Raw genomic sequence first — 8155 nt, 5'->3', positions numbered from 1 at the left:
AAAACTAACGGTTCGATTTCGATGAAACTTGGTATAATTATACCTTATTATCCTGGGCATAAAATAGGATACTTTTTATCCCGGAAAAATACGAAGAAAAAAAAATCTTAATTTTTCCGCGCGGACGGAGTCGCGGGCGGAAGCTAGTAGGGTGACGTATGTTTGTTATCTCATTGAAATGTTATTAGAATGGTTCGATTTAATAGTCTAAAATCTAAATGGTTAACACCCCTGGGCTTTGTATAATATCGATGGCTTACAGCCAAAAAGGGATAAGCGCCATTTTTTGGAGAACGGACTTATATATACCGCTGAATTGCTCTTTTTTTTCTGCGTCGTTTGGTCTAGTTCACACATCTCTAGGTTAAACTTTAAGTCGGTTAGGCGGTAGTAAAATCAAAGACTAAGGCCAAATTTCTTCGTCTTAAACGACAGATTTTTTTGTGTGGTAGTTAATCAAAAATATTTCAATACAAACAACCTTTATACTTTTTGGGCTTCCTGTAAATTTTTAATATTTTAACGTTAAACCATTTTGCCTGAAGGCAAGTATAAAAAAATATGCGCTTAAGATAATTTTCTTCGCTGTAATTTTTTGTTAAATTTCATTTAGTACTTTACGCTCGTGCCTTCAAAAAACAAAATTGTCGTTTGATATAGAAAGGCAACATTTTTGAGACTTAATTTGGTGTTTAGCAGTTATTTTCCGGTTAGTCTTTAAACACTTAAATGGCGGATACTACATTTGTCCCTATAAATATTTAATAATAGTTTGTCGCTTATACTTTTTTCCCTCCCGAAACAGAAGAAATTTTGACGCTTAGGATAAAATAGCAGAAATGAAAAATACGTTTATGCTAATTTGTTTTCATCCTATTTGTCGTTTATCTGTCTAAAAACAGTTTGGAATGGTGGTTATCGGTATCGTTTCCCCAAACCTACGAGCCCAAGCGGCTTCGCGATGAGAAGACTGATTTCATTAATCTTAATTAATGTTTAGAAAACTTTGTTTGTTAAAGTTGCAGTTCTTTTTTTTAATTTTTGTAATGTTTTCTATGAGAAATACCTACACAGAACAAAATTAAATATACATAAAAATTACAAAACGTTGAATTCTATTTAAAAGATCTAGTTATATTGGTGCACTTGGCGATAGACTAGCGCGACTTCCTTCGGGAACAAGGGCGTTTTGGTCCCTCGCCAAGGCCATCCAAGGTAACTTTTGTCGTTCATCCTTTCCACCTTTGCACAAGGACGAAGACTCTCTGGCCCATTCCGCTAAAGAGAAAGCCGAACTCTTGGGCGCTCTCTTTGCTAGGAACTCGACTCTTGATGACAGGGGAATGACACCGCCGACCATCCCGCGGTGCAACCATTCAATGGCGGATATACGCTTCACACAACGTGCCGTTCGAAACGCTCTCTTTTCCCTTGACATCCATAAGTCGACTGGGCCGGATGGAGTCTCCCCTATTGTGCTTAGGACATGTGCTCCTGAGTTGGCACCGATTGTAACGTTGTTGCTCTCTTACGCCAAAGGCATTGTCCCGAATTCGTGGAAGACTGCTCTTGTCCACCCAATCCCTAAAAAAAGCGATCGCTCAAATCCGTCTAACTACAGACCGATCGCCATCACTTCTTTACTCTCCAAAATAATGGAATCCATTATTAACTGCCAGCTCATGAGGTATCTGGAGGAGAACCAGTTGTTAAGCGACCGGCAGTACGGTTTCCGTAGTGGTCGCTCGACTGGTGATCTTTTGGTGTACCTCACTCACAGATGGGCGGAGGCGGTTGAGAGTAAGGGGGAGGCATTGGCTGTAAGTTTGGATGTAGCGAAAGCCTTCGATCGGGTCTGGCACAAGGCACTTCTAGCGAAATTACCATCTTTCGGACTTCCTGCAAGGTTATGCGATTGGGTTGCCAGCTTCCTGGAAGAGAGGAGCATTAAGGTCGTTATCGACGGTTCTTGCTTTAAGCCTCTTCATGTGAACGCTGGTGTCCCACAAGGCTGCGTGCTATCTCCTACACTGTTCCTTCTGCATATCAATGATTTGTTACAAATCAGTAACATTCATTGCTATTCAGACGACAATACGGGGGATGCTCTTTATCCCGGCCGTGCAAACACCTCAAAGGAAAGCCTCAATGAGAGTCGAAACAAACTTGTGTCTGAAGTCGGGTCGTCTCTCCAAGAAGTCTCGGAGTGGGGCGAACTTAATCTTGTCGAGTTCAATCCCCTAAAGACACAGGTTTGCGCGTTTACCGCTAAAAAGACCCCATTTGTCGTAGAACCTCGGTTTAAGAGTACTCCCCTTAGTATATCGCCGAAAATCGGAATCCTCGGAGTTGAAATCTCGAGTGACGTTCAATTCCGCAGTCATTTGGAAGCGAAAGCTAAATTAGCCTCGAAAAAACTTGGTGTGCTTAGTAGATCGAGACAGTACTTCAAGCCGCCCCACCGACTTCAGCTGTACAAGGCTCAGGTGCGACCGCATATGGAGTACTGTTCTCATCTCTGGGCCGGAGCCCCACAGTATCAACTCCTTCCACTTGACCGCATCCAACGTCGAGCAGCTCGAATTGTCGATGAGCGTAGGCTTTCCGATAGGCTCGATCCACTGTCAGTGCGGAGAGACGTTGCGTCTCTCTGTATACTGTACAGAATCTACTACGGGGAGTGCTCTGAGGAATTGTTCCACCTTATACCAGCCGCACAGTTCCACCACCGGACCACACGCCGTAAAAACCAGTTCCATCCGCACCATCTGGATGGTTGGCGCTCCACCACTGTCCGCTTTACCCGTAACTTCCTTCCGCGTACGGTGAAACTGTGGAACGATCTGCCACCTGCGGTGTTCCCGAACAACTACGACATTGGGGCCTTCAAGAAAAGAGCTTATTTGTACATTATAGGCCGGCAAAGCACCTGTAACACTCCTTGTGTTACAAGTGTTTATGGGCGGTGGTGACCACTTAACATCAGGTGGCCCACCTGCTCCTTTACTTGCTCTGACATAAAAAAAAAATTACCTTTGTTATTTTTAAGTTAATTTGAGCTCGGCTATGTAAGAGCCATTCGTCGGAGATGCTTTTTTATTTTGTTTTTGATTTTGTGATGCTTATGTTATGTGCTATTAATACGTCAAATAAAGACTGATTTGATAAATATTGATGTCTTCTAATTATTTACATCCCTAAAGCAAAATTTGGGGCAAAGCAAGTTTCAGTATCTTATGCAAAATATTTCCGTTAAAAAATTTAACTTTATACAGTTTTGCATACTGTTAATTTTTATTCGGTAGCTCCTTACACAGTATTTACCTATATTTTTTCCCTAAAACTTTTGCTTGTGACATTTTTCTTCGATGTATATAACATTTAAATTAGAATTACGTCATTTATGCTCAAGCAAAAAATTCAAGTATTTACACTTATGCCATTTTTCCTGTTTACAAAATAAAAACCATTTGAGGATAAGCGACAGTAAATTGTATTTTGCGCTATATAATGGAAAAATAAAAACGTCATTTAATAAGTACTAAATTCAATGCTATATTGTATACATCTCCAGCTTTTTGGGGTCTATACAATTTTTTTTATGAATTTTTTTTTTATATTTTTCACTTTAAACCACTCTCATGAACAATTTTATAGGTGGCGGTTATCCTTTATTGGCTGTAAAGCATCGATATTATTTATGCGATAACCTCTAATGTTATAAAGACCTCTTGAGTTCAGCTTTCAAGATAAAAAATTGTGATTAAAGTTAAATGTAGGTATAATATGGCATAATATAATATCAATGTTCGGATGGAAAGATCGCAACTAGTCAGACCCACTTTTCGTCGTTTAAATCCAAGTTTCCAAAAACAAGAAAGCTTTCAGCTCGAACTTCATAATAAATTCGAAGCGCTACAAGACCTTGATTCTGTCGACGACCTAAATGACTCCATAGTAAAAACTATATATTCAGCTGGTTTGACGCATTTCAAGGCGCCCCGCAAAACTAAAAACCAAAAGATCTCGGAAGCAACTCTAAAACTCATGGAAGAACGTCGCCAAATGAGGTTACAAACGTCGACGGACAAAGAACATTACTCACAACTTAACAAGCAGATCTCCAAGTCACTGAGATATGATATTAGGAAAGCTAACACGATCCACATACAAGATACAATTGAGCGAAATAAAGGCTCCAAAGTATTTGCAAGGGATCTCCGCATCGGACATAGCCAGATGACTCAGCTGAAGACCGAAAGCAATGTTCTTGTCTCGTCCAAGTCAGAGATGCTAGGAGTAATCGAAAGGTATTACAGCAATCTATATGCTTCACAGGTCCAGCCGCCAACGAATGAAAAAGATAAAAGAGCCAAGCTTACTCGCCATCATACCGATGATATCCCAGATGTTAGCTTGTATGAAATTAGATCAGCTCTCAAACAAATGAAAAACAACAAAGCCCCAGGGGAAGACGGTATTACAACTGAACTACTTAAAGCTGGTGGAAAACCAATACTAAAAGTCCTACAAAGGTTATTCAATTCCGTTATCCTGAACGCTACCCCACCAGAGTCGTGGAGCAAAAGCGTAGTGGTTTTGTTTTTCAAGAAGGGTGATAAGACACTCCTAAAAAATTATAGACCTATCTCACTTTTGAGCCACATATACAAGCTTTTTTCCAGAATTTTGACAAACCGCATAACACGAAAATTGGATGACTCCCAGCCTCCCGAGCAAGCCGGTTTCCGCAAATCATTTAGTACCATGGATCATATCCACACGCTGCGGCAGATTATACAGAAGTACGAAGAGTATAATCTGCCGCTCTGTTTAGCATTCGTGGACTACGAGAAAGCGTTTGATTCGGTGGAAACCTGGGCTGTACTTCAGGCTCTTCAACGATGCAGAATAGATAGTAGGTATATCGAAGTACTGAGAGGATTATATAACAAGGCCAATATGACAGTCCGTCTCCAAGACCAGAACACAAAATCAATCCCTATACGAAAAGGCGTACGACAAGGAGACGTGATCTCACCCAAGCTCTTCACTGCCACCTTAGAAGACATCTTCAAGCTTCTGGATTGGAAAGAATCAGGGATAAACATCAATGGGCGATATCTCTCTCATCTTCGGTTTGCAGACGATATAGTTCTCATGGCGGAATCTCTTGATGACCTGAAGAAAATGCTAGAAGACCTCCATAAAGTATCTCAACAGGTAGGCCTAAAGATGAATATGGATAAAACAAAGATTATGTTCAATGCCCACATCGAAGCTAAACCTGTCTCTCTGGGATGCTGTGAACTCGAAATTGTCAAGGAATATATATACCTGGGACAAACGATCCAGCTAGGTAAATCCAATTTCGAGAAGGAGATAAACCGCCGAATCCAACTAGGATGGGCAGCTTACGGGAAGCTACGCACGATCTTCTCGTCAAACATACCGCAATGCCTAAAAACAAAAGTATACAACCAGTGTGTGTTGCCAGTTATAACATATGGCGCAGAGACATGGTCGTTTACAAAGGGCCTGATAAATAAATTAAGAGTGACCCAACGAGCTATGGAGAGAGCAATGCTCGGAATTTCGCTGCGCGACAAGATCCGCAATACGGAAATTCGCAGACGAACGAAGGTAACTGACATTGCTCTCAGAATCTCCAAACTAAAATGGCAGTGGGCAGGCCACATAGCCCGCAGGACCGATGCTCGTTGGGGAATACAGGTCCTTGAATGGCGACCAAGAACCGGACGGCGCACTGTTGGACGCCCTCCCACTAGATGGACGGATGATATAGTTAAGACAGCTGGGCGCAGATGGTTAAGCAAAGCCAAAGATCGGCAACTGTAGCACAGTATGGGGGAGGCCTACGTCCAACAGTGGACTTATCCGGGCTGAATGGATGGATGGATGGATGGATGATAATATGGCTGTGACGATGTCTAGAAGATCGAGCTATAACCAAAATTATTAATTATTATTATACCAATGAGATACTGATCCTTAGAGTATCTTTTTTTATTCGAATAATATAAAAGAATTCAAATAACTACCAAAGTACTTACATCACAGTTGACAGATATGTACTACGTTGTGCTTACATATAAGGTACCCAAGAAGCTTATATCTAATACACTGGAGATTTCGGTATGAACATTGACGTGTAACAAGAAAATATTGCCCAGTTCATGTTTTTTATCACTTTCACACCTAACTTGGTATTGCCACTGTTAATACGAAGTTTTCCCAAGGCTACTATGTATGCTGTAATATTCTGTGCAAAAGGTTAGTTTTTGTACATGAGTTTGTTGATAAATTGCCAACAACGTCATTCAGAAGCATTGTTGGATGAGACAATTATTATTTATGCTAAATAAACTAAGTATCTGAACCAATTATTAAAAAGCGATACTCCCTGATTATGGGTAGTCACCATAATAAAATTGTAGCAACTCTCACTTTGTCAATATGGCATGTGTGTCAAAAAAATTGCGTCGCTTCGAATATTTAAGTTAATATTGTTGCTTATTTAATGAATATTTTCCCAATATAAAGAATGCATTATATTGTGCAAAATTGCAGAAGTGTTTGGACACCAAATTCTGGCATAGAATTTCACAGGCAAGTGTATATTTACGTTATTTACAATATTCCTCAATACTCCTGCATTTACCTGTTTAGAATCATTTCAATGGCAGAAATTGTAAAATTTTGCATCATTTTAGAAAGCATTCATGTTAAATTTGTTATTTTCCTAATACTTTATCATTTTTCAACAAGTTTTCAATAAACAAAATTAACAAGTAAGGTAACCATGATGACGAGTTTTTATGGATAGTGAAGAGAATATATTGTAATAACAATATTATGATGAAATTTAGAACACCATTTTCAAGATTTTTACTAGTAATGAAACAACACTCGACATCGGTATTGCACTCACATGTAGTTATAAGATTGTTCGTTTTTACATTGAAATTTATACTTTTTTAACTTACCTCATATTTTTTGTTTTAGGTATTTCAGCTTTCCAAAAAGTAAAATAAAAAGAAATATATGTGCCCATCAAGGGTAAAATTACTGAGGATTACGACCCAGAAAAAAATACCTTTTGAAAAATAAACTTTGTAAAGAAAATTTGTGCAAGGCTGCTATAAACAGTTTTTCTTTGATGATTCTGGCTTGAAATTGACCCGTCGAAGCAACGCGTTTAAAAAGAAGATCTGAGTAGCTAACAATTTGGTAAACAGCATCTGATGCAAAACACAACTTTCCTCTATTTACAAAGGATGTTAATGCTATATATCGGTTCATATCCAAGCTTTGTAGCTAAAAGTTATTTATAACTATCATTCTATACCAATTAAAATTGTATGTAGCTACCTATAAAGTATGACCATAATATTATAATATAAATACTGTTAAAAATATATGTCGTTATTATTTATAGACCATGATTTTTAGTTTTTTCTATTTTGAAAAATCCTGAATTTACAAACCAGCGTGGTCACTCGACAGAAAGAGACAAAAAACATGACTGACGTCATTGAATGTCATAGTTTCTTGTTTCAAGTTAATGGTCATAGTGCAATCTCCAGTGTATTAGAGGATATAAGCTTCTTGAAGGTACCTATTGATATTGACAATGGACTATTGTTAATTATTTAAAATAATAATTTAAAAAATATATTCATGAGTTTTCAATCTATACTTAGTGGTTTAAAGTTAACTCAAAAATGGAGCATTTTCGTAAATTTTCTAAAAAATCTTAGAGAAAGTGTAAGAAATGTTATAGTATGCTATATATTCGTGATCTACTCAATAAGATCTTTCATTTGATACCACACACGACATGTTTTGGAAATTTTTATTTTTTTCTTTGTATGCCATATTTAATTACCGGGATGGGGGGGAGGGGGACCACAAAACTGGTTGGTAACATCTGTCTATAGGATGTCTGGGATCTATACAATATATATCAGAAGTCAGATTTAGATCCGCTATTTTTGCAAACGAACATCTCCTTGGAGCCTGCTCTATAACTGAATAATGAATAAGTGCTGAATGACACAGGGTCTGTCTGACTACAAATGCGAGGCAAATCAGTGCTGACCCGTGAAAAAAGCAGTGAATATTATTGTAATAT

This window comes from Colias croceus, chromosome 11 (assembly GCF_905220415.1).
Source record: "Colias croceus chromosome 11, ilColCroc2.1".
NCBI classification, from domain to species: domain Eukaryota; kingdom Metazoa; phylum Arthropoda; class Insecta; order Lepidoptera; family Pieridae; genus Colias; species Colias croceus.
Note: the sequence above shows the minus strand (reverse complement) of the source record.